The 27,415-nt window shown below is 41.7% G+C and overlaps 1 protein-coding gene across 4 annotated transcripts in view; it reads left to right on the forward strand.

Annotated features, from left to right (window-relative positions):
* Positions 1-27,415, forward strand: part of TMEM108 (transmembrane protein 108) — a 277,929-nt gene that overhangs the window by 11,474 nt on the left and 239,040 nt on the right. For 2 of the 4 annotated variants that reach the window (XM_060248884.1, XM_060248887.1), the window contains one exon: positions 1,395-1,522. The gene's annotated coding sequence lies outside the window, so the exon portion shown is untranslated. Of the gene's footprint in view, positions 1-1,386; positions 1,523-27,415 lie in introns of those variants that run through there. The other 2 variants (XM_060248885.1, XM_060248886.1) reach the window with 2 other exon arrangements.

Here is a 27,415-nt window from a genome sequence, read left to right on the forward strand (position 1 = left end):
TATTATGTTGGTGGACATTTATGTATACTCTTATGAATGTGTGGATTCTGTGACAGTAGAAGGAGATTTCTATAGCCATTTGTTCATTTTGCCCAGACTTGCTGAATGTGATTGTACTTTTTATTCATGCCTTTGTTGCTAGATTAAAATGCCCACCATCTTCAGAATTCCTTTTTATTCGTAACTCACAAAGAAATCTGTATGTGCACGTTCATCAATTTAGGTAAATGAGCTTTTCATTTCATTTGACTAATGTGCTAGAATATTTGTTGTATTCTCAGAACTGATATACTGTCAGAACATCTCACAGATTTGAAATGACTATTGCACACTTGCTAGTGAGGAAATGCATAGCAAGGAAGAAGAGCTGGTGCAATACCTGGTGTAGTAGCTACAGTGTTGTGCTTGAATGTGCGGTACCAAGATTCAAATCCCCACTCTGCTTTGGTAGTTTGCTGAGTGACCTTGGGCCAGTCTTGCACACATACTCACCCTAACCTACTTCACAGGTTCGTAGAAGAGAATGATGTAAATTGCTTTGGGTTTCCACTGGGGAGGAAAGCAAGGTATAAAGGAAAGAAACAAATGTGGTGCACTAGCTCTCCTTTTTTTTTTAAGTGGTCACCTAAAAAAATCTGAAGAACAGCTAAAAACTGAGAGCAAACTTGTGTCTGCATGCAAGCACAACATTAAGAGACACAGGTTTGGCAGTGGATCCTAGCCAAGCGTGCTGGTTAAAGATATGTCATTAATGGCAGAGGCAATTCTAACTAGCAAAACCGTGCTGGGGTGGAAGGATTAAAGCTTCTCACTCTCTATTCCGTGCAGCCTAAGCTAAATTAGGGTGTAAGCACTTGTAATTTCAAGGTGACTACAGATCCTTGATTTCTGTTCTATTAGTGCGAGCTTAAGATGTTCCAGAGCAGGAGTTGCAAAAGGTTCAACAAGGCTGGGGATTTCGAAGACTGGTCAAAGCCTTAATGGCAGCAATTTTTGAGTGATAGCAGCTACTGGTTGCAAAATACTTGGAAATACTAAGCATCTTCCTATGATGGAGGTAGCTCTTTCTGAGTAAGTGTTCCCTGAAGATGCAGCCCCTCCTGAGTTCTTCAGAGCACCTCTTGTTCCAATAACATAAAGCAAAGTTAGCACTGGTTCTTTGCTTTGGGGAAGAGATGCTTTGGTGAAGAAGAACTTGGTGGATCATTGGTGGGCACTGTGTTAGGGATCACTGTTCTAGAAAGAAACCTTATGGGAGGGAAGATACATGGCTAGAGAACTGCCTTGGACCATTCAGAAAGAGGTAATCTGTCTGGAGGGATGCTACATGTGCTTAAATTGAATGTAGTGTGGTAAAGTCTCTTCACATAATCGTACTTCCTTTGACTTTTCAGTTTCCCTCAACTGATGGTAACCCCAAATTAAAACAGAACAGTAGAAGACCATTGCTGGTAAAAGAACAAATCCAATGGGCTATGAGAGTAAGATTGTGAATGAGAGCTTCTACACATCTTAATCTAAGGTATGTATAAGGTCATAATTCTCTGTTGCTGCTTCTTCCAGTGGAGTTAAATCTCCAATCTGTATGTTATTAGGGTCACACAATAGATGCTTGCACCCTGTGGAAAACAAGTCGATTGGATGACTTAGTAGTATAGCAGTTATTTGTGGCAATCTTGCGACTTTATTTTAGGGTAGGAATGGGTGTGAAGCTTTTGGTTAAATCTGGGCCTCTGAGGAATGCTGTCTGATCTTACCACTGCCAGCCTAGAGGCAAAATAAATGACTAGAAAAAGGTGTCTGTTGCAAGAGAACGGGGTGGAGGTTGATATGGTGTCCACTGTTACTAATTTGCTTTTCAGAGGAAATTAGGAAAGCTCATTGCTGATTGGGATACTCCTGAGAGTCTGGTAAGAAACAAGGGAAACATGTCACTTGAAGATACTGGGTTGCTCCATTCAAATAATGATGCTACCTCCATTCAAATAATGAAGCCACATGTGGCCTTCTCCTGCCACAAGATCCCTTTCTTCCTATGATTCAAGTGGCTGCCTTTTGCATATGAAGAAGGTGCCTTGCGCCAGGAGAAGATACCACAATTAATGGAATGTATCTCTGGGACCTTGAAGCTGCTCTGCCTTGACTGAAAAGCTTATAAAAATTAATGGTAAGAAACACGCATTCCAACCACAGCAGAGGTGGGCATTCAGCTTCCCCTAAGAAAAACATTAAACATTAGTAGATGGGCAGGAAATTAATAAGGAAGTTAGAAGAAATTGTCACCTTGTGCCAAGATGCCATCTTATAGATGCTCAGGGCAATAACACAGCAGCCTTCTTTACAGGAGAATTAGGTCTGGGAGTCTTTTCTCCAGGAATTTGTATGAAAAGTTTCACAATGATTTCCTGATAACGGGAGTGTTTACTGGGTCAGAATCATTGAACATATCTTGGCACGTCTCCACAATCCTTGGAGGGCAACCCATGTATAAGAATTTTGCTGCAAATGAGCTGTAAGAACAGTGTTCTTTGCTATATTGTATATTGTATAATGTAGGGTTGCTGGCTTAGCAACCAGCAGGAGACTGAGTGGGGCAGGAATATAGAGGGATTGCCATTAGTGATACCACACCTGTCTAGGGATTGCCAGAAGCTCTGTGACTTTAACTGTAGTTACTGGCGATTGCTAGAGAGGTGTGACATCACTTCTGGCTTTCCCTGGAAGTGACATCACATGGTTGCCAACAGCAGTCCCCACCCCCTCCCCGGTGTTCTGGCAGGCAAGGCCCACAGGGACAGGAGATCTCCCATCCCCAGCAGGCATATGGCAACCCTAATATGAGCAGTGGTTTAATCCTATGATAGTCAGCCTCCAGATAACCAGGAACTCTTACTGTCCTTCTAATCTTATGTTGAGACAGGTGATTTTAGAGTGACCCAATAGAATAAGAAGTTTTAGCTATTACCTTCTATCATAGTTTCACAGAGGATCCCAAGACCAACATAAGGCCCATTGATGCAAAGAATATTTAAAAAGTCTGAGGCAATATGAGAATTTTCAGTTTGCATGCCTGGCCCCTTCCAGGTTATGGGGACCCTTGTCCAAAATCCAGGAATTGGCACTCCATAGCTCTGCTTTAATTAAAGAAGCTTCTCTTGTAAACTATCTCCAGTGTAAATGGAGGTCTATATAGGCAAAACTGTGTAGATGAAACCTTTATTTTTGACACCGTGGCTTTGATTATTGGGAACAATAAAAAATAAATGTTGCTTGAATAAGTTCAGATTGCTTTCACCAGCATCTTTTCAGAATTGTCCATTGATTTTGGAGGATTTGCTGAGAGTCTTGAAATATAGTGCTCACATTTTCCTGAAGCTGGCGTGTACTCAGGGCAAATGGTTGTATTTAGATTCAGTTCACTGTGGAATAGATAATACTCAGTACAAGACAACTGAAAGGAGCTGTAACTCCATTTTCTGATTCATGGGTGGTTATGCAGGCACTGAACATCATCAAAGTGCAGTTGTTGATAGCAATAGCAGTAATCTTTTGCACTGTTGTCTCTTTTGGGTTACAAAACATATAAATAGAAAGAGATGTATTACATGTGGCTTGTGTAATGAGATTTATTCCATGTGGCTTTGCAGATGTATTGTAGTGGCTTGTGACAATTTGGGATTTATATGGAGGGGATATTTATTGGTTGATATGATATAATAGGTGTTTTGTTAAACCATTAAACCAGAATGGCAATGATGCCTTCTTTAGCAGAAACAAAGCTTGGACCTAACCTGTCTTCTTATCACGCAAGTATCTCTGCTTCTTGAAAATGTCTGTCAATGCCCTCTGTACCACAGCACCTTGTGATGTTCCCAGGTGTCCATTAACCTTCCAGGACCTGCATTGCGGGAAGCCCAGCAAGTTGCGGGGAAGGTGAGAAAATTTCATTCCTCAAACACAGCTCCATTTGCATTGGATAGGATCCAACCATAAATAACAGATAACCAGAAAAACTGTGCCGTCCTAAGAACTAGAGTGAACAAACTCAAGATGGTTCCTGGAGATGTCCTGGAATTTCAGCTGATCTCTAGACTACATTGATTAGTTCCTCTGGAGAAAATGACTGCTTTGGAGGGTGGACTCTATGGCATAATACCTCACTGAGGCTCCTCCCCTCCCCTAAATCTTGCCTTTACCAGGCTTCCCACCACCCAGATCTCCAGGGCTTCCCCACCTGGAATTGGCAACCCAACAAGAACTCTTCCCTGAGAGTAAGACTCACTGAGTAGACTCATGATTAGGATTAGTGTTTAGAATTGCACTGTTAGACATTTCCTTGACTTCCTTTCTTTGAGCTGATGCTAATATTGGCATCAGTACAGGTTTCCTTGAGGCATGAACAAGGAAGACAAGTGTTGCAGCAGGAAGGGGAAAATGTTGTCTTTTCTCATTGGGAAACTCCTTTAGATCAAGGGTTCCTTGGAAAGTATCCTGGTAACCAGCTGCCACTACTCAGAACCTCCTGAGAATGTCTAAAGTGACCTACTGAGAAGGTAGTTGTGACAGACTGCACTTTAAAATCTCAGAAGTGCTGTGTAAACAGGTAATATTGAAGGGTTAATTTCTCACATAGTCAGGGAGGTTTGAGTGACAGGCTGTTCCAAGAAATTTGATTGGTTAGCATCAGTTGAGTAGAGAAAGACTTGAAAACTGAATGCTGAGGAGAGGGCAGTCTGAATTCAGCCCTGACTGAGAAGAGAGCAATACTGATGGAGTTTGAGTTTAGCCCTAACTGAGAAGGGCTTAGTACTGACAGGGTTTGTGTTTAGAGCAGTTTAACACAGTACTGGGAAGGTTGGCAAGAGGAGTGGGCAGTTTGGTGAAGACTCCTGTTCAGACCAGGAAAGGGGATAGCTCTTCTAGTGAGAGAAGAATTTCTGTACCCAGTCAAAACAGGGAGATAGCTCTGAATAGTGGAGAGAATCCTGGTCTAGTGTGTTTAGAAACTGCCTTTAGAAACTGCCTGATGAGTCAGTTAAAACTTGAGATGAGTACCAATGAGTTTCATGAAGGAACCTGGCTGCTAGATAGAGTAGCCCTGCCTTCTGGAGACCAAAAGAGCCAAATACGCCCAAGGAAGTATTCTGGAGTGTTTGGGAAACACTGGCCGTTTTCCCACTGACCTTACCCTGGAGCGACGTCCCTCTTCACCGCGCAGCGTCTGCGCGGATTTCCCACCAATTGCTGTGCATAACCAGGAAGGGCTGCGGCTTTTGCGTTGCAGATGTAAACTGGTTTTTAGCAGTTTACATCTGCGACGCAAAAGCCGTGGCACTTCCTGGTTCTGCACAGCAGTTGGTGGGAAATCTGCGCAGACACTGCGCGGTGAAGAGGGACGTCGCTCCGGGGTAAGCTCAGTGGGAAAACAGCCACTGAAATAAAAGCCTTTCATTTTAAAGATTCTAAGTCCCCGTGAAAGGCTTAAGAAACTCTCAGTTGCTTGAAACATATGAACTGTAGTCTGTGCCTATATTGATTTACCTAAGACCTTTTACCTTGATTTCACTTGACCTTTCCCTCCTATGTTGAATAAAATATTTGGTTATTTTTGGACTTTTAAAAGCCTTGAGTGGCATTTCAGTGGTTTGAGTTAAAGGGAGATCATGACATTTCCCTCAGGTTCCTGGACTGAGCTAGTAGCAAAATTTCATACCATGACAGGTTGGGGCAGCCATTGTTCTTCAGAAAGGACAAAAATATACAAAAAGGGCTGCTCAGTCAGAAAGGGAGAGAAAAACAGAAGCAAAATCTTGCCTCTAAGGGACAGAAGTGGCAAGGTTGTCATAGTAGTCTTCCAGTGCAGTTCTAGAGCAATAACAAAATAACCTATAACTAGTCTGGTAGCACCCATGCAGTCTAGCACATGGAGAAGAGATTAAGAGAAATATCCCAGAGAAATAGACTGTACTAAGCAAAGCCAAAAAAAAAAAGTCTTCATAAAAAGGTTTATTGTAACAAAGAAAAAGAGGGTAAGGGTGGTTGGATGGGTACAGAGGAAAACATACAGCTACAACAGCACAGAGGTATTCAGATGTAAAGCAATACAGTTGAACTAACTAAGCTAAACACTTTATCTACATTATAGCAAGTTCCTCAGAGCATGTTCAGAGTTCCTTATGGTAACAAGAAATCAGAGTTCTCTTAACCCCTGCTCATTTTTACTCAAACCTCTTGGGCATTTTGTCCACTGTGGGTAGTTTTTTCATTCTTTATCCAGTTAACTAACGTGAAGCAGGAACAAAGTGAACATTTCTGTTTAAGCTGCAGTATGTACAGAAGTGCCCATATCAGCTCTCTGGATATGAGTTTTTTGAAAACCCTGATCCCCCCTCCCCCAACAACACACACATTTCTGATTTTTCTACAAATCTGGGAAGTCTCCCAGGTCTGTAGAAACAGCCCCCCCTAGTTGTCTTTAGCTTCATTCTGCAGATTTGTTTCATGCTCTGGGTCCAGATCTAGAATAGAGACCTTCTGCTACACAACACCATTTCCAGTGAATAACTGGGTGTGAGGTTACCATGTTGGTTGTAATTCCCCCCAAACCAGAATGAGATACATTGATAAGTTTGTCAAAACAGTTTTAAAGTACTTCAACCCTATTTCTGCAAAGTCTTTGGCTTAACTCCAGAACCTGTTCATGTTGACTTTGTTTGCACATATCCATTCCCTATTGTCCGTTGCCACTCTTTCTTTCTTTGCTTTTCCTCTTTTCCTTTGTCTAATGACATTTAGATTGTCAGAATCAAGGACAGCAAGCACAGTTTGTATAAAGCAAAATTACATTTCATAAAGTACATTAGTGAAGCTAAAAGAATAACATGTTCACACAAAAAAAAATAAAATGCACAGATAGAAAAAGGATATAGTTTATTAGGCCCCAAAGACAACCTCAAAATAGAGCATGTTCCTAATCATTTAATTCCTCTTGGCATACATCTCACACCTCAAAAGCTTACCAAATATGCCTCCAGTGACATAATTGGGAACTTTCTGTCATCTTTCCCCTTCACGCTGGAGCAGCCAGAGTGTCTTTCCTAATTTAGCCTCTTTGCTCCTTCATCCCTAGCGATAAGTTTGGCTTTTTTGCAGAATGTGTTTCCAAGCAATGCCTGGAGTGAAATGATTGAGAAGCGAGCAATAACACACACGCATTCATACGTGCTCACATTCTTCTCTTCTGCCGTAAGAGTATGTATTAACAGAAGTCATTAATTCTTCATGAAGCAAATCATGGTGGGCTTTGTTTTAGAAGTTATACTGTTCCCAAGGTAGATGTTATGATGCAGATGTATTGACAAAGCTGACAAGTGATACAGCATGTTTTGCATTTAACCAGAAATGCTGTTCCAGCTGGCTGGGCATCAGGGGGAGTGGCCTAATATGCAAATGAGTTCCTGCTGGGCTTTTTCTACAAAAAAGCCCTTTATTTAATCATGATGTAGCTACTATTAATGTTGGGCATTTTGGCTTCAAAGTGTTATTTTTGTTCAGAAACTGATCAAAGGCAAGGGTTTGATCAGAAACTGATCAAAGGTAAAATAGAGATCACAGGGGTGGGGAGAATATTCTCAATCAGTGGTTTTCATCTCTGGAGGATCCATGGCTCAACTTGCCTGGGATTTTCTCCTTACCGCTTTATTTTATTTACTTCATTTATACCCTGCCTTTCTTCTCAATGAGGACTCAAGCCAACTTTCATTGTCCTCCATTTTTGTCCTCACAACAACTTCGTGAGATAATTTAGGTTGAGAGTGTGTGGCTGAACCAAAGTTACCCAGCAAGTTTTCATGGAAGAGTGGGATTTAAACTTGGGCCTCTCAGATCCTAATGTGAGACCCTGCCCAGTGGTGCTGGAAAGTGCCTTCAAGTTACAGAAGAAGATATTGGATTTATATCCCGCCCTCCACTCTGAAGAGTCTCAGAGCAGCTCACAATCTCCTTTACCTTCCTCCCCCACAACAGACATCCTGTGAGGTGGGTGGGGCTGGAGAGGGCTCTCACAGCAGCTGCTCTTTCAAGGACAACCTCTGCCAGAGCTATGGCTAACCCAAGACCATGCTAGCAGGTACAAGTGGAGGAGTGGGGAATCAAACCCAGTTCTCCCAGATAAGAGTCTGCACACTTAACCACTACACCAAACTGGCTCTCCAGTCAACAGCTGACTTATGTTACCCCAAAGGGTTTTCAAGGCAAGAGACAAACAGAGATAGTTTGCTGTTGGTACTTGGATGGGAGACCACCAAAGAAGACCAGGGACCATTTCCTGCAAAGAAGAAGGAGGAGGAGGAGAAGAAAGAAAGAGAGAAAGAAAGAGAAAGAGGGAGAGAGAGAGAGAGAGAAAGAAAGAAAGAGAAAGAGGGAGAGAGAGAGAGAGAGAAAGAGGGAAAGAGAGAGAGAGAAAGAGAGAGAGAAAGAGAGAGAGAGAAAGAGAGAGAGAGAAAGAAAGAAAGAGAAGGAAGATGACGACGACCCACCTACCTCACAGAGTGTCTGTTGTGGGGGTGGAAGGTAAAGGAGATTATAAGCCACTCTGAGATTTGGAGTGTAGGGTAGAGTAAAAACCCAGTATCATCATCATCTTCTTCCAATGGCCCTTGACGTCTTTGGTGGTCTCCCATCCAAGTACCAACTCAGGCTGTTCCTGCTTAGCTGTTAAGATCTGATGAGATCTGGCTAACGTGGGCCATCCAGGTCAGGCACTCTGTCCACTAACCACAAACAAATGTTAGTCTTTAAGGAGCCACTGGACTTCTGCTTTATTTTGCAATTTGATGTACCCTGATATATGGAAGTAAACCCAGTGCCATTTTCCCTCCCTGCCTACCCAACATGTCAGTCCTGCCTCTGATTGATGCCACCAGATGACCACAGCTGGACATAACATAACACAAATTCCTGTGTGTCAAATTCCATATTTGTCGATCCAGATTGCTGGTATTGTTCAGGTTTACAGGGGCACATACTGGATCTTATAACTGTATACCCTAAGGAAGTGTTATGCCCATGCATGGACATCCAGAACAGTGTATCTGGTGAGCAGGATAGAAAGGTGTGATTTGCTGCCCTGACAAATGTAGAAGGCAACTTGGTGGTCATCCAAGCCAGAGCATTCAACCAGTGGTTGAGAAGTTGCATGGAAAGAAAGTCAGCCCAAAGCAAGAAGATCAAAGCTTTTTTTACTTACCTCTTCTGTCTTGGCGCAAGTGGTGATGTGAATGCCAATAAGGGCTATTATGTCTAATGAGTGAAATTCAGTTTCAGATATCCCTGAGTGACAGCAAGAAACAACCAGGGTACTCTGCCTTGAGACAAAAACTGGCTTTGAATTTTCAGACCTAAGGAAATGAGAGCCACAGTAGTAGCTGAGTGATTGACAGATGGACAGAAAGTTCACCTTGTTACACTGGAATGCTCAGGATGAACTCTTCACCTTTTCTCTCTGGTATAAAGGTGAGCTATAGCTGGAACAATGTCACACTGGCCTATTTTATAATCGGTGAAATGTCTTTAAAAGGCGATGGTGCTGATGGGAAACACACATACTTTTGCACATCATTCGTTAACCTTTTGCCACAAAGACAATGGAAATAATCATGAATATTTTTAAAGACCCCATTATTTCTAACAGGCCTGCCCCTTTTGTTGTTTGTTTGCTACATTTGAATCATTTTGTGAGCTGTGGGAAATACCTTTGCTTCCAATTATAACAGTATTAAATTTTATCTTTCTATAAAATCTAAGAATAAAGGTTATTCTACTATCTGAAAAGGGCGTGGTCTGGCCAGGGTTAAGTCTTAAGGCTTTTAAGTCATGCTGACTTCCATGGGAGATTAAGTACATTGTTCAATGTACATCAGAACCAGGAAAAAAGTACTTTGACCAGATTTCTTGCTTATGCATGCCTTGAGTAGCAGTCTTAATTTAACCTAATCCAATATAATCACTTCTGTGTTAGTTCCTCACCTTTTATGAAAGGCTGTGAAAATTGTATTCAGTAGTGCTGGGAGAATAACAAACATTTTTGCAGTTCAGTCAGAAAGGAGAGAGGACAGCTTTGCTAATTTGGGTGAGATTGCTGTCTTCTTTCCAATCTCCCCTTTTTTTGGTAAACCGCTCTCTGCATTTAATATGATTGATCCTAAAGATCCTAAATAGTGGAATCTGTGTGCACGCTTACTCCTGTCTAGCCCATTGTTTTCAGTAGGTTTAGACTGGAGTGATGTTGCATAGAATTGCACTGAAATAAAGGTTACCCAAAAGTAAATGAGTTAAAGCAAGCATGTTTTTTTTTAAAAAAGAGAACCTTTTTGCATGCTGCTGATAATTTTTTTTAAAAAAGATGTTCAGTTAGAAATCCATGGTCACCAAATTGTGCCCAAAGGTTCTGGAATATTTATTGCAAGGTTGTTTACTAATAACGGGAGTCTTAGAGCTCTTCCATTCAAGTTATAGCTGGAAACTGTGACTTCCAAATCTGTCATATAATTCATTTTTCTACTAATGATTGGGGGATGGAGGTGGGATGGAACAATTGGAACTGTACTAATAAAAATCCAGTCTGAATAACTGAGAAATAACAAAAATGTTCTGGAATAATACTTTTAAAAGATTCCGAAGTTTTGGGAGCATATGGAAGTCTTCCGATCCAATGCCTCGCTGTCTGATTTCAATTTTGTGGACTGTGGGAATGGTGTGAGTAGAGAATAGGGCAGCAAAGGGAGAAAATGACTCAATATTAGCACCTTCTGCACAGAAAGGTGCAGCTTGCCTCCCCATCACAATAGGTAAGCAACACTCATGGCTTGCTGGGGGAAATACTTTGCTTGTGCTAGCTGGATGGCAAGCAGGGCTGTGAAGGAAAGGAGGGAATAGAGGCAGACACTTAGGCTTGCCCCCTCAGCAGCAGGTAGCCCAAATCTCATGCAGACAGACTGGGTAAGGGTAGAAGCAGAAGCCAAGGCTTCAACCCTCAGCAGTAAACATATATGCCTTAAGGTAGATCCAGGTGGGCAGCCATGTTGGTCGGAAGCAATAAAGCTGGAGTTCAGTAGCACCTTGAAGACCAACAAAGTTTTATTCAGAATGTAAGCTTTTGGGTGCATGTATACTTCATTGGACAATTAAATAGGATACAATGAGCAGTGCTACATATAGCTGGTAGACAGTGGGTTAAGCATGCAAAGTAGTACAAAGTTAGAATCCAATAGGTAATCTATCTCCTCTCAGATGCCAATCAGAATATCACAAAACAGGAAGCTTTGTTTTGTAATGCTTGCCTCTGTATTGTTGTTGTTGTTCAGTTGCACAGTCGATTCCGACTCTTTGCGACCGCAGACTTTCTGTATTAGAAAGGCATATATCTCTTGATTATATTGATACTTTGATTACTTTTATTAATTTTACTATTCTGTTTTAACCACAGATTATTTTGCCATTCGATGTTTAAATTTGTTTAATTATTAGGCTTCTTATTGGCTTGGTGCCATATAAATAAACTGACTTACTGAATCCAATAGGAAAAATATTGAAATTAATAAATTGAAAGAGCACAATCTGTATGGGATAGCAACAAAGTCAGTAAACATATTAGAATTGGAGAATGATGGTGAGAGTGTCAAAGGCAATAAATGCAGAGTCTGTGAATTGCTCTATTGCTCCTCAGGCCTAGGTTAAACTGAGAACATGTTTTTCTCAGAGGTGTTCCATGTGTCAGATCAGTATTGAGGAAGGATAATTTTCTGTGCAACAGGAAAACTGCTAATTCAGGATGTGGGATCTCTAAATAGTTCAAGTTTCATGTAAAAGCTACAATTGTTTTTGTCTATACATATGCTCCCCCTCCCACTACACACCCACCAGTGGGGGAAAAGCAGGCAGCCTTTCCTGCATCTGTATAAAGACAGTAGGTGGGATCTACTTTGAAACAAAATCTGGATGGGCAGGGGATCTCTTCCCCACCTAATTTTAATGGGATGGTGTTGGTGTGGGAGAGTTAAATGTAGATATGTGTTTCCTATTGAGCATAATGGAAACAACTATCGGACCAATTTCCTAATAGGAGTAGCTTTAATGTTACAATTCGTAATGACCCCACTCTGAATCTGATTTTTTCCCTCACATTGTTATTAATGACGCTGTTGCAATCCAGAACAATTATTGACAATGCTCAAATGGCAATGAATCCCAGAATAAAGTGAGTGAATGAAAATCTATTTCAAAGACACGGCTTAAATAGGTCCTAACTGTGCCATTTCCCCAGAAAGATTTAATGGCAAAGCAATTACAAAACAAGTAAAGATATTGACCAACTGCCACATCTACAGCATTTGTCATTTCATAAAAGAAACACATCAGAAAATTTGGGGGGGGGGGAACTAGTGTCCCTATTAAACATTGATTTTTATTGGATAAACTGAAATTATAGGTCTATAGATGATAAAATATAACCCTCTATTGTAACAGTTTGCCCTAAATCCAAGTAACTCCTGCATACTCAATGTCTGACTTGAGCCTGTAAATGTATAAATCTACAAAATGACCCCTGGGTAGAACAATGAATATAAAAATGACTGGTTAATCAAATGTCTGACACTAAACAGAACACATGGATCCCTTGAAAGACTGATAGCAGAGAAAAATATAGTAAGCATTTATTAATAACATTGGATTATTAATGTTTTATTTGATGAGCTATGTAAAGAGTCAGTGGGAGCCATATTTAAGTAATGTTATCCAGAGTTCATGGTCTTTTCTCAGGCCATTTGCCTTTAGTTGAACTTATTCTTAAAGATCTGTTTATTCAGCTCAACTAAAACTTCAGCAATGTATGATCTCCAAAGCCTTGCTATCACTTAAATATTTCTAGGAATTAAGAGATTCATAGTACAATTTAAACTGTTACACCCTTCTAAGCCCGCTGACTGCTAAATACTTAATATGCATTAAAATCTATGTAAATTGCCAAATTACATAACTGGATAGGAAAACCTTACTGTAGTTTAAGATCCAGCTTTGATACCTATTAATTTTATATTCAGGGTTCTCACCAAAGTGACTGATCAGTTGCCTTGAAAACAGGTTTATTGCGATACTTAAAAGTGCATGTTATGTGCATGCAGGATCACCCCATCCTGCAGTTGTAAACAATGTATATTCATGGGCTTTTATACTCAGTCAGGAATACTGCAAAAAAGAGTCCCGAGTGAATGTACACATACACTTGTACACACAGTGCACATATATCTGTGCAGACATTTGGCTAAATGCATGGATATCTGGGTAGAGCCAGTGGGCATGATCCCCCTCCCTCTAAATGGGAGCTGTGGAACAGATGCTTTAAAAAATCTGTAATAGCACCTGGAAGAGTGAAGATTCTAGATCAGAAGGAGAACGAAGAACATCCTGTTCATATGAAAGCAGTTCTTTCATGATGTTGGTCCCCTAAATGTTATTTATTAAAACATTTATGCCTCTTCTTTTCTTATGGTTCAAGGCAGCTTACAGTAATAATTTAAAAACATTTCCAGTTAAAACCAAAATAAAACAACAAGCCCCCAACTCTCTCCTTCCCTTCCCCCTCCGCTTAAAAGAAGCCTGCTAATTTAAACCCCCTTATTTCCCTGGCAAACAAGCAAGGCTCGCAGCACCTACTGAAGATCTCTGAAGAGGGGGCTCCCTTCACCTTTTCAGGGAGCCTTTTCCAGAGGGCAGGAGCCACAATGGAGAAGGCCTGGGCTCTGGTTGATACCAGAAAGTCAGATTTCTTTATGTTATCCAATAGCACAGATTACGGCAGTGGTGGCCAAACTGTGGTTCAGGAGCCACATGTGGCTGTTTCACAATATTGTTTGGCTCCTGGAGGTCAAGGAGAAACTTAATGGAAGTTTGCTCTCAAGTAAGCATGCTTATTATCAGAACCTCAATCAGCCTTTGAGTGCTGATCCATAGGTAAGCAGCTATTTCTGTTGTGAAACGGGGAAGGAGGGGGAAATAGGCTTGCAAGCTGTCCTCCTCCACCACAGAGGTCTGGAGACCTAGAGTGGGGAGAGTGCAAGAGCTGAGGGAGCCACTGGAAGGAGGGATGGGATTAAAGAGGGCAGTGCAGGGTTCCCTCTTAGTTTCATAGGTCTTGTAGGAGCTGTATTTACTAACCTTGGTGTCAAGGCAAAGAGAGATGCATAATGATGCAAACAGTGGTCAGTGATTTATATGGTGCATGTGTGTTTTCTTCTCCTGCTAGCGCTAAAAATAATTCCCTAACCTTTCCCTATATTAGTTTTATGGGGACTTTATTCCCTGCTTTTGTTTTTTAAAAAGTCTCCTTCTAGCATGGTTGTGTTGTGTAAAGTGCATACATATGCAAAGAAAATGTTAAGAGTTTTGATATAGACTCATTTGTAATATTTGTTCATGTCTTGTAGCTCTCAAACATCTGACATTAATTCTTTGTGACTCTTACGTTAAACAAGCTTTGCCACCCCTGGACTAGGGGGTTACAATTGTCAAATTACATCATAATAAGGGAACAAAGGGCACTTGAATATTCTGTTTGAAATTGAAGACATCTGCGAGAATCCCATTAACTCCAGATGTAGGACTAATATACACTACTTACATCTAGTTAATAATGTAGGTAGAATAATAATAGTAATTGTATGGACAATTCCAACAAATCTTGTTAAAGGCATTTTTGGAGTAAAAAGCCAATGTTCCTTCCATTCCTTTGCTGATACCAAATCAGTTAAATGCATCTTGACTCTCTGAGACGGATCCTGCCTTGATTTGAGTAACCAATCTGAGAGATAATCTTTTTTTCAAGTGCCTCACCCAAGGTGTAGAAAGGATTTTCATGTCTTTATTTATTAACAAGATTGTCCTATAACCAGCACATTAAAAGGCTCTATTTGGCTTTAGCTGAACGAACAGTAGCTTTGTATGTTCTTTCAGTTAACCTTTTTAGCTTCCCATTCCACTTTTAGAAGTAGGGGAACAAGATGATCCTTTAAGGATTTGCAGCACTCTAAAGTGAATCTGACTAGTCGCAAGCCATCAAGCCATTTCTATTTTGGATTGCCTTATCTTTTGTGAAAAGCTATTTCCAACTTATCATGTCCATTTGGACTGCTTTGTACTTTGACCAAACCAACCAACAGTGCTTATCTGGGATGTATCAGTACAAACTTAAAAAGTCTCCAAAACTTTTACTTACCGTCTCCAGATTGTAAAAATGTAATCAATCTTACATTCTGTTTATGATGCTCCTTTTGAGTTGTGACTCAGGAATGTGGCTACCTATGTTAGAGAATTCCTGATTTATGTTAGAGAATTCCTGATACATTGTGACTTCAGGTCAACCGACGAACATGTTATTAAATGAAATGAGTGGCTATCGTAGACACTCCAAGGAAAAGGGTTCACTAATCTTTCCAGTTCTCTTACATATTTTTTGTGTCCTCTGAAAGTTTGTGCCACTTTATCCTCACTGGTAAGTGCATGAATTTATGTAAAGTAATTTGAAGCATCAGTACCTTCATTTCATTATGATAAGGTAACTATGGAATATTACGTTACTTATTATTTAATGCCATTTCATCAGCTTTCAAAATCACCACCAGATATCAGAAAGAAATGAATAGCTGAATAGTCATGGTGGGTGTTTTCTTGGACTTTCGTTTGGGCCTGCAGCACAGTGCTCTTGTTTCCCCTCCACCATGCCCCTCCAAGTGCCAAAACAACTGTGGGGAATGATGCAGCTGTTTTGGCTCTGGATAAAGCACTGGTGGGAGGGAGAAATAGAGAACCTCAGCCTGTTGTGCTGCAGGTCCAACCAGGATTGCGCCCTTATGGCATTGTTAAAATCATTTTAAAATGGCAGCATTGTCCCCAGGGTGGCCATGGGAATACTGTCCCATCTAGTTCGGCCCTAAGCTCATGAATGTACAAATTATACATGAAAAACTATAAAGTAGAAAGGGGTATTGTCAGCGGTGTGGTACCCAGGGCTTTTTTAAAAAGAAAAAGCCCAGCAGGAAGTCATTTGCATAATAGGCCACACCCTCTGATGCCACCATTGTTTCACACAGGGTTTTTTGTAGAAAAGGCTCAACAGGAACTCATTTGCATATTAGGCCACACCCCCTGCTGCAGAGCCAGCAGAACTGCGTTCCTGCTCAAAAAAAGCCCTGGTGGTATCAGCCTAGCTAGAGTTCAGTAGGTCAGAGGGTGGCATTCGCAGAAAATGTTCTAACTGAATCCAAACGCGGGGATCGCCGACGCGGGGATTCAGGGGTTGGCCTTACAGTGGCTTTCCTCTTTCCTGGAAGGTCGGGGACAAAGGGTTGCAGTTGGGGGGGGAGCTGTCCCGGAGGTGCACACTTGACTGTGGTGTACCACAAGGGGCGGTTCTCTCCCCGATGTTATTTAACATCTATATGCGGCCTCTTGCCCAGATTGCCCGAAGGCACGGGCTAGGGTGTCACCAGTACGCTGATGACACCCAGCTCTATCTACTGATGGACGGCCAGCCGACCTGCGCCCCGGAAAATCTAGATCGGGCCTTACATGCCGTGGCTGAGTGGCTCAGACTGAGCGGGCTGAAGCTTAATCCTGCGAAGACAGAGGTCCTTTGCTTGGGTTGCCGCGGCCCGGGAGGGGGAATCCCCCTGCCAGCCTTTGACGGTGCGCCGCTGATAGCGGCGGACAGGGTCAGGAGCTTGGGGGTCCTATTGGAGCCTTCCTTAAAGATGGAGGCTCAGATAGCAGCCGCTGCCAAGTCCGCGTTTTTTCATCTTAGGCGGGCAAGGCAGTTGGCCCCCTTCCTGGAGCGCGACGACCTAGCAACAGTGATCCATGCTACGGTCACCTCGAGGTTAGACTACTGCAATGCGCTCTACATGGGGCTCCCCCTGTCCCGAACTCGGAAATTGCAGCTGGTGCAGAATGCCGCGGCCCGGCTGTTATTGGGTCTCCCAAAGTGGGGACACATTCAGCCGGGTCTTCGGACCCTGCACTGGCTTCCAGTGATATACCGAGTCCGGTACAAGGTGCTGGTTATCACCTTTAAAGCCCTATATGGCTTGGGACCTGTCTACCTGAAGGACCGTCTTTCCCCGCATGTTCCCCAGAGAGTACTGAGGTCGGGAACACAAAATCTCCTTACTGTCCCTGGGCCGAAAGAAGCCCGCTTGAAATCCACCAGAGAAAGGGCTTTCTCTGTTATGGCCCCTACATGGTAGAATCAGCTGCCGGAGGAGGTGAGGGCCCTGCGGGACCTTGTTCAGTTCCGCAGGGCCTGTAAGACAACCCTCTTCTGGCTAGCCCATACTTAGCTTGAGAACCTAATGCAACTCGCCAGATTTCCTTTATATATACTTGAATATTTATTAATTTTTAGAGTTTTATCTGTTTTAATTGTTTATTCCCTCACATGTTTAAATATTGCTTATTGTTATGTGGGATCTATTGTTGGAAGCCGCCCTGAGCCATTCGTGGGAAGGGCGGGATATAAATTCTAAATAAAATAAATAAATAAATAAACTACAGGTCAAAATGCAGGAAGAGGTGGAGCGATGCTGAAGAGTGAAGCATCAGACAGGTCAAGTACTATTACATGCCTTCTCTCTCTCGGACACATAAAATTCAAGAAAAAGACAGATACCTGCTCTGATGCATAACCACATGAAAGATGCTCAGAACTCTGTGCATCTCTGCAGACACATGACAGCATAGACGGATACTGCTCTTGTCTTTGGCATAAGCCAGATAGATATGCTATAGAGCAGGGGTGGCCAATGGTAGCTCTTCAGATGTTTTTTGCCTACAACTCCCATCAGCCCCAGCCAGCATGGCCAATGGCTGGGGCTGATGGGAGTTGTAGGCAAAAAACATCTTGAGAGCTACTGTTGGCCACCCCTGCTATAGAGCAGTGCAGCTTTCAGGAATATGATAACCAAAATCTTTCACTCCATCTTTTCTGAAATAAGCTTTACTGAGAGTGAATTGTGGTGCCGATTTTGTGGCTAATGTAGATGGAAAAGGAAATAAACTTGAAAGGGCACAGCAGTTTGGCTGTTTGAAGAAATCTTTTCCTAAGCTGTCTGTGATTGTAAGTGATGCTTTAGAACAGGGGTGGCCAACGGTATCTCTCCAGATGTTTTTTGCCTACAACTCCCATCAGCCCCAGCCATCATGACCAATGACTGGGGCTGATGGGAGTTGTAGGCAAAAAACATCTGGAGAGATACCGTTGGCCACCCCTGCTTTGGAATATGCAGTCTGAAGAGAATCTGTAGTTTCTTCTGTCTGGCTTTGTGCTTCATTACATTCTGATTCTGAGTTATCATCCAAAGCAAGTGAGCTCCTATACGTGTGTTTAGAACTTTGTGATGTCTGATCTAATGTTGATTATTTTGTGCTAAAGTACTCACTTCCACACAGAGTGCTGCAGTAGATACCTGTCCTTCATTTTTTTGCTCTTTCACTGGATTTTGCTTTATGGCTTCCATGTCTGGTAGTTTATCATACTTGAGTTTTGTGAGTAGCTTTTACCTCTGCTTTGCTTGTTTCTCTGTAGCTTTTGTCATCTTATTTTTCTCTTCTCATTGCAAAGGCAGTTATATAAAAATGCAAAATATATTTTAGCACAATAGACTCAACTTTAATTTTGATATTATCTGACCATCTTCCTGCAGGAGGCTTTATGGGCTGCTCTGGAGTTGTTGTCTTAGTTTGCTGCCATCTTGTCTTGATTGTTCTGATTATTTTCAGACTTGGTTCTTATGGAATGCTTTTGCTATATTATATTTGTTGTGAGCTGCCCTGAGCCCATTTTAGGATAGGGTGGGATATAAGCCTAATAAATAAATAATGCAGAAATGTCTGTTGCCCTCAGATGAGAAACAAATCCTAACAACCCCACAGAGTGTTGAGAGTGATGCCCAATGTTATAGTAATTGAGCGGTTAGGTTTATCCCAAAGGAATGTGCTCATAAATTAATAATGACCCTCAAATGAATTACTAGAAAAACACAGTTGATAACTATTATGGGAAAACATATCTGTTAAGATGTTATGGGACTATGCCTTTGCAGTTGTTGTTCTAAGACAGGGGTGGCCAGCGGTAGCTCTCCAGATTTTTTTTTGCCTACAACTCCCATCAGCCCCAGCCAGCATGGCCAATGGCTGGGGCTGATGGAAGTTGTAGGCAAAAAACATCTGGCGAGCTACCATTGGCCACCCCTGTTCTAAGAGGTCTTCAGCAGAGGTTGTCTGTCCCATGTTCAGTGCTTTTGAGAAGCAGGGTTTTTTCCTCTGCTTTCACACAGCATCGTGGTGCATTCATGCACTTCTGGGTTTCCCTTGTCTTTTCTCTGATCTTTCTCACACCTTTGCTCTAGTTTTGGGAAAGATCACAGTATAGCCTGGACGGCTGTGGTGTGTGTGGGGGGAGGAATTAGGATTTTCTGACTCACATGGCAGCCATTTTCTCTGATCCTGACCCTGCGGCAGCCATTTTCAACCCCCACCAATGGGAGGGGTAGAGGATTGTAATTCTTTTTAAAAACTCAGCACTACCATGTAGTTCTGTCAATATACCATTGTAACAATAGGCATAGCGGGTTTTCTGAATTCTCAGCTTTCATTTTTAAAAAGAGTAAGTCTCTATACCCTTCCCTTGCAGAGATATAAGGAAAAAAGGATAGCTTTTCAAGGCAAAGAGCTAGAAACTTACTTATTTAAAATTAAAGGTGGGAATTCAGAGAACTTGCTACACCTATTGTTACAAAGGTGTAGCAATATAACAATATTCTAGCCGTGACCTGGATAGCCCAGGCAAGCCCAACCTCATCAGATCTCAGAAGCTAAACAGGGTCGATTCTGGTTAATACTTGGATGGGAGACGCCCTTGGAATACCAAGTTGGGCTTTATTCAGCCACCTCTCTAAATATCCTCCAGGCCCGCAGTAGGTGTCAGTTACCAGAGGTCAACATGACCAGGTGTAGACACACACACACATGAGAAATACAAAAACACTATGTATAAATATAGTGCTGATTTTTAAAAAAAATGGAACGGGAAACCTGCCATGTGCAAACCCTGTTGCTGACTGAGCTTTATCTGCATCTGCACTAGCAAGGGGAAAACCACAAAATCCTGATCCTATGTGGAAAATCTTTCAGTAGCTGCTGGACATGCAATCCTTTTCTCTTCCCTGCACATGATTACTCTGTTTGGCTTTGTTCATGGCAGAGACTAGTGGGAAGGAGGGGTCACAATGTCAGGCTGACTAGTTTAGTTAATTAGATACTATTCGCTACTTGAATCTCCATACTCTACTGTTGGCTCAGAAAGCAAGAGATGTTCCTTGTCTGCCAGTACTGCAGATGCCAGCCTGAACACATTGACTCTCTAGGGTTGCCAGCTCAGGGAAGGGAAATTCCTGTAGATTTGGGAGTTGGAGTCTGTAGAGGGTAGGGTTTCGGGAGGGAGGGAGCACAGCCTATCCTCCAAAGCAGCCATTTTCTTCTTTGTTGGGAGTTTCAAGGCTCCACCTGAAGAGTGGCAACCATTTTCTGGCCTGCAAAGTGAAGTGAAGTGCTGCCAGCAAAGATTAAGCCAGGATGTCTTGTGTTCATATCATAAAAAACTATAGTTAAATCTTCAAGTTAAGAAACCAGCTTGAACCTATCTTTTCAGATCCTGGTTTGACATGCCCCAATTAGCCACAGTTAGTGTGATCATCACCCAAATCATCACTTACTCTAGAAGTGATCCGAATCACAGAGCTCTGCAGGTCACCTCTGAGCTGAACCTAAGTAATGTACTAGTAACAGCACTGTACATTTTAGAATGACATTGGTACCAGTATTTGGGGGAAACTACCACCAACTCTCTGAATTGCTTCCATTCAAGATCCCACCCTCACCCTCAATCATTTGTGTAATTTCTTTGTTCAACACGTTTCTGTGTCTAAATCCTCCCGAGGCACTCTGTTGCCTGGATTTATCAGTGCTGAGTTTTCTTAGCAATAATTTGACATCTATTTCCTCCCGGCTCCTCCCCACTTCAGCCTGGCAAAATTCTTTTATTGCAATCTCTTAAGTTAATTTTAGCTGTCTGCTTAGTGATCGTCATGGCTTTATCCTGTTTTGTTTTAATCTGGATCTTCTGTCTCCCGCTCTCCTTTGAACTGTTGGTATCATGTAAAGAAATGAAAATTTACTGTCAGCGATGAGAAGCAAGAATATTCTGTTCAGCTACATTTCCCACCCATCCACCCCCCGGCCAAGAACATGCTTGCTCCACGATTCTAAATTTATTTATGTAGTCTTAAATCCTATGCCTTTCAATGGAGCATACTTAAAAGTAAGTGGCTTAAGCTGATGGCCCAGGTCTTTTTTTAGAAATCCCTCCAGTATAGCATTTTAATCCACTCACTTGGGGGCTTGGGGGGCATGTATACTTGTGAGTCAGCTGCTAAGAAGGCAGGAATTAGGGAGGGACACAAAGGCAATTAGTCCTGATTACAGGGAACTGGGTTTGTTTGTCATATGTCTTCATGGAGGAAAAAGCAGACAGAACTTGCAGAGTTGTCAACATGCCTGGAGAAAACTGCCCTGCCTCTTTAATAGAAATGTGGAAATGGGCAGCTGAAGTTTTTCATGACATGGAAGTAAATATCACCTGGTAAATAACAACCCAAAAACCTGAATAATCCAGACTAGCCCTGAGTTTACAAGCACTCAGAAACTAAGCAGGGTTGGCCTTGGATGGGAGACCAGTGGGACGGAAGACCAATGAAGACCAGAGCTGCTATGAAGAGGAAGGCAATAGCAAAGCCCTCTGTTCATCTCTCATCTTGAAAACCCCATGGTAAACCTGATTTATGGTAATCCATGCAGGGTTACCATAAATCGGTTGTGACTTGTTGTCACTTAATTGTTGTTATAAACAGGCCTTTTTTTTAGCAGGAATGCACAGGAACGCAGTTCTGGCTGTCTTTGTGTCCTGACACAAGGGCATGGCCCAATATGCAAATAAGTTCCTGTTGGGCTTTTTTCTACAAAAAGCCCTGTATGAAACAATGGTGATGTCAGGGGGTGTGGCCTAATATGCAAATGAGTTCCTGCTGGGCTCTTTTCCCCCCCCAAACAAAAGCCCTGGTTATAAATGACATCCTATTAAGCCTTTATTGTACAGGACATTTTTTCTCTAGACCTGCTGACAACCCTAGACAGAAGCTATCTTGATACACTCCAGTGGGTGGGTGTTTATCTGCATACACAAAACAGGTATGTCAGGGAGAGAAGGGTTCAACACTCGTACTATATGCAAGATTTTTACCCTTCTGCAGAGTTAAGGGGGCATTTTGCTAAAATTCCGTACTCAGACTGATTATGTGACTGTGCATCAGGTAGAGCTGCTGGGAGGAGAAGAAAGATCTACAACCTTCATCACCTTCTAACGGCAGATTACTGGATCCAGCCCAATATCTCCTCAGCCATTTGCTATGGTTAGGTTGGATCTGGGTTAGGGATGCCAGGCTACTTCTTGTCTCCCCTGGAACTTTTTGGGGCAGGGCAAGGGGCAGACATGCCACTGGGTGATGCATCAACTTTATGCGTAGGCAAAAACCCAAATGCAAAGTCAGCCCATCACTGAAATTCTGGAAAAACTGTGGTATTGCCATAGATGATGTTTTGATGTCCATGTTTTAAGCTAGATGGGATGCCAACTTGTTGCATGGTGTCATGTTTTTCTCGCTGATCTGGAGGCAAGGGCAGGTGGGAGGGCTCAACTTGTGGGATAAGGCCTGCTAGAAGCAGGCAAATGGGATGCCTGGTTTAGGTGGTATTTAGGAATTACAGAAATATTTGTGGGGAGTCCATAGTGTTTCTTGGCAGCCCTGCCACCCAGTTCACTGTATGGATCTGAATCAATAAAAATATCAAAGGCTAGGAGGAACATTTCTACTAGATTCTACTTAAATCACTGATTATGAAGTTCCTGACAGTGAGCATGTTAGTTCAAAAATGAGAAGAACAGCTGGGGCAGGGTCTGCACATAATTGGATGTTGAGCTGTTGTAACATGCACATCCTGGCTTGCCCTATCCTCAAACTTTACTTAGATTCTCTCTGCTCAGTTACCTGTTCCGTTTCCAGTACTGTGGAATGCTGCACAGCAAATACTCAACAGGACTGCCTTAAATCACATTTCAATTTTGTGCTGCTGGCACCGGGTCTTTTTTTGTTTTGCTTTTAAGACAGCAGCAGTTTCAGAAATGGACACTTTATTTATACACTGGCTGCAGATTAAAAATGATATTGTACTCTTTGGAGTCCACCACAGTGTAACCTTTATTGGGCTACTCAGAGGAGAGTGCAAATTCAAGAAAATCGTTAAAGGTAGGAAGCAAGGATGTAATTTTACATTCTATGCCGGTAGCATAAGCTCTTAGTCATTTTTGTAATCTAATATCCTGAAATCTGACAGGGATAACTACCCATTGGGGGTTATAGGCAGACTCTAATTAAAAAGTGTTTATGTAATGAGACCATCACTCACTGAAGTGTTACAAGAACTAATGCAATGAAATCCATTTCTAGATTTCTTTCTTATCCTTAGTTTAACCTCTCATTATTTAATTTCTACCTTTATTTTCTTGCATGGGCTTTAACCTTTCTAATATAAAATGTATTCATTCACAGCCTTTTGCATGTGCTTCAAGATTATGATATCAAAAGTATAGTTTGCTACTGTTCCTCAGCACTGGTTGATGCTTGACTGTGATGTTTTGCACTTGTATGTATTCCGAGTTTTGGAGATTGGGAAGGGTTCCAAGTGCCTTTCTGATCTATTACTCAAGCAGGTGGAAAATGATGCCATCTTTACCTCAGAAATTCTACCCTAAAGTGGTATTGTGTCCAAAGTGAACCGCACAGAGTTTAGGGTTGCCAAGTCCTCCCTGGCCACTGACATGGGAGGGGGGGTAGTGTTGACAGATCCAGGTTGGTAAACTGGAAATTTGGGGATGAAGCCTGGGAAGGACAGGGACCTCAGTGGGGTAAAATGCCATACAGTCCACCTTCTAGGGGACTGATCTCTGTAGTCTGGAGATCAGTTGTAACTCTGGGGGATCCCCAAGTCCCACCTGGAGACTGGCATGCCTAGCAGAGTTACTTCAGTTGATTGAAGTGAGTAGGTTTAGGGTTGCTTTGCATAAAGTTGCATTGTATGCCCTCATAAGGTTTTGATCTCAAGTATTGCTAGTTCCACAAGGGCACACAGCTGCAGATGAAATGAATGTACCATGACTACTAGCTTTGTTGAGCTGTTGTTATTTAGGAGGGACTTTGAATTTATACTTCATTTGTAGTGCAATCCGTTGCAAAGTATTTATTTCCTACCTTATAGGAACTTAAGGCAGTTTATAATATAAACAGCAATAAAGCACAATAAAAATACATAAGAGCACTAATTTAAAAGATTGCCATTAGGCTGAAGGACTATAATTAATCAAATATTGTCATAAATAAAACTGCTGTTTTCAAGCTATTATGCCAAAAGACTGCTTCATTGGCCTTTTCTTCACACAGTAACTTTGTTGATGAACAGGGATTTCAGCCTACTTTCCCTTTGGTCTTCTGCACTCATTCCTTAGTCAATGAAATGGACTTCTACTTAATCATATTGATCTGTCTGCTAATGATATTGCTGGTGATGTATTGTGCTAAACTACATAGATACACTGATAAATTCTGGCAACTTGACCACTTGATTCCCCTCCCTTTGTCATCTGCCATGTTGTTTGTGATGGAAGAAGTGAAGAGCCATTCTCATTTGTTCTGTTTTAGACATAGGGAGATACGGTGGTAGAAGAAAGATAAGCCAAGTAAGAAGAAGGGGAAGACAAGTAATGACTGTTCCACATTGCGATGCATATCCCAACCAACATAGCAGCATCCTATTTGTTTGGAAAGTACTGCTGCATACCATGTCATTCCAAACCAAGTATTTGTCATCCAGCAGTAATATGGATGTCATGGATGATGTATATCACTGGATGAAGTTGGGATCTCCTGGATGACACTCTCTCAGCTCTGCCAATAAGCCTTCTCATCTCATGTCAACAGCAGCCAAGACTCAGTGATCAAGGAGAGAATTGCTATAGTCTATTGGATTTCTGCTGTCCTCTCCAGGTGCCTTTTCAGCACAGGTCTAAATTGTATTTGGTGCTAAGAAAGGTTAAGGATTCTCTTGATGTGCCACCTGCCTGTTGCCTAAAAGTTTCCCTACCACTGCTGTAGGAGATAGCCTGTGTCTTACTGCTTAGCAATTAAGATCTTCATCATCATGTTCCATGTTTTCTCACCTTGACCACTGTAGAAAGGACCTTTTCTGTTATGGTGTCTTATTGGTGGAATGGCCTCCCTATAACCATCTGCCTGGTACAATTTCTCTTGACTTCTTGACACCACACCAGACTTTTCTTTTTGCTTAGGCGATTGCGAATTCTTGATGTTTGTTCAGTTGAGTTTGTTCCCTAATTTTTAAAATGTTACTTACACTGCTGGTTTTTTTTTTTTTAAAAAACTCCATTATTTTTGTTGTTCCTAGACTTTTATGAGAAGAACAGTTTATTTGTTGCCAGTGATTTTAGTCTAATCTTATGCTGCTGGTTATTATAGTGTTTTTTACTGAATGTTTTTAATAGTAATAGTAATTCAGATCTTAAATCACCTTGAAAGCTCTTGTTGAAAGTGTGGTCTAGAAATATATTAAGCAAATCAAATATTGCTATGGGGTTGGATCTAGAGTTGATCCACTGATTCTCCCTCTCATGTCATTCCTCACGATGTACACCCCCTAGGATCAGCATTTCATTGGTATGAATGAGTTGTGGAAAGAAAGGGGGGAGAGGTTCTGTTCCACTAATGGAAAATCTAGTCTGGATCCGAACTGTGGTCAATGCCATCAACATGAATTGAATAGGATTGTCTGTACCAGATAATATTAAAACATGGCCCTGGTAGATGTCCTGATAACCTTCCCAGAGATTATGTGACTTGGAAAAAGAGTAGCCAGGAATTCATGCTTCATTTTCTGTAGATAATCTCATCTAGAGTATAACCTTAGTAATTTTTTTCCTTGGTACTTGGGCACAATACCTAGTTCTAAAATCACTGTAATTTGTTCAATTAGTCCTTGCAGCTGCTTTTACATTTAGATTGGAACTACAGCCTAATACAGTTTCATTTCCAGATTGCTTACCTTTGGCCAGAGAATCAATAGCACATGAAAACTGGCAGCACTCAGGCAGTATATTACGACACATTATTACTAAAGGGGCAAGGCATTTTATAGTGCAAGGATAGTTGAAAAACATCAATAGCAAGAGGAATTCAATTTGTCACTGTTTTCTGCCCTTGACTTATGGAGCACATGAATGTCCATCTGTCACCTCTGCCAGCAACTGGAGGAGAGAGGGCAGTTCCCAAACAACGGGTCAGAACAGATAGATTCAGTCATCTGCACCTGTCTTTGGAATATATTTATGCCTGCCTGAATGGCTGCTTAGAAGTCTTGCAAAAAAGAGAATTCCTCTCAAATATACTATTTGTGTTTTGCAGAGCTGAAATGAAATTTAAGAAGGGTGACAAGGGAGAAGAAAGTGTAGTGACAAACCTTTAACAAAAGCAGAAGAAAAATCCAAAGGGGCTAGTAAAGAGTTTGTTATTTTAATCGAACATGTTTATGAAAGTATTACAGAGTTCCTTGAGGAAGAGACTGCGCAAGTCAAAATAGATGTTTTGTACTTCCCTAAGGAAGAGTTTAAGAATGCAATTATAGAGACAGGTAACTATGAAAAGGGCTCATTAAATGTAGTAGACCAGTTCCAAATAAACCTATGGAGGATCAGACTGCACGTGGCTCATAATTACCAAGCATTTTCTGATATCTAGGGAGCCCTATGGCGCAGAGTGGTAAGCTTCAGTACTGTAGTCCAAGCTCTGCTCACGACCTGAGTTCAATCCTGGTAGAAGCTGGGTTCAGGTAACCAGCTCAAGGTTCACTCAGCCTTCCATCCTTCTGAGGTCGGTAAAATGAATACCCGGTTTGCTGGGAGTAAAGTGTAGATGACTGGGAGAAGCAATGGCAAACCACCCCATAAAAAGTCTGCCGAGAAAATGTGATGTGACATCACCCTAGAGTCGGAAACAACCGGTGCTTGCACAGACTACCTTTACCTTTTAATGAAAAAAACCCTTAATCTGTAAATTGCTATGTAATTGCTCTGTGAAAATAATTATATAAATAATAACTAAGCATTTGTTTAAAATATTGATATTGT

This window comes from Heteronotia binoei, chromosome 10, assembly GCF_032191835.1.
Source record: "Heteronotia binoei isolate CCM8104 ecotype False Entrance Well chromosome 10, APGP_CSIRO_Hbin_v1, whole genome shotgun sequence".
NCBI classification, from domain to species: domain Eukaryota; kingdom Metazoa; phylum Chordata; class Lepidosauria; order Squamata; family Gekkonidae; genus Heteronotia; species Heteronotia binoei.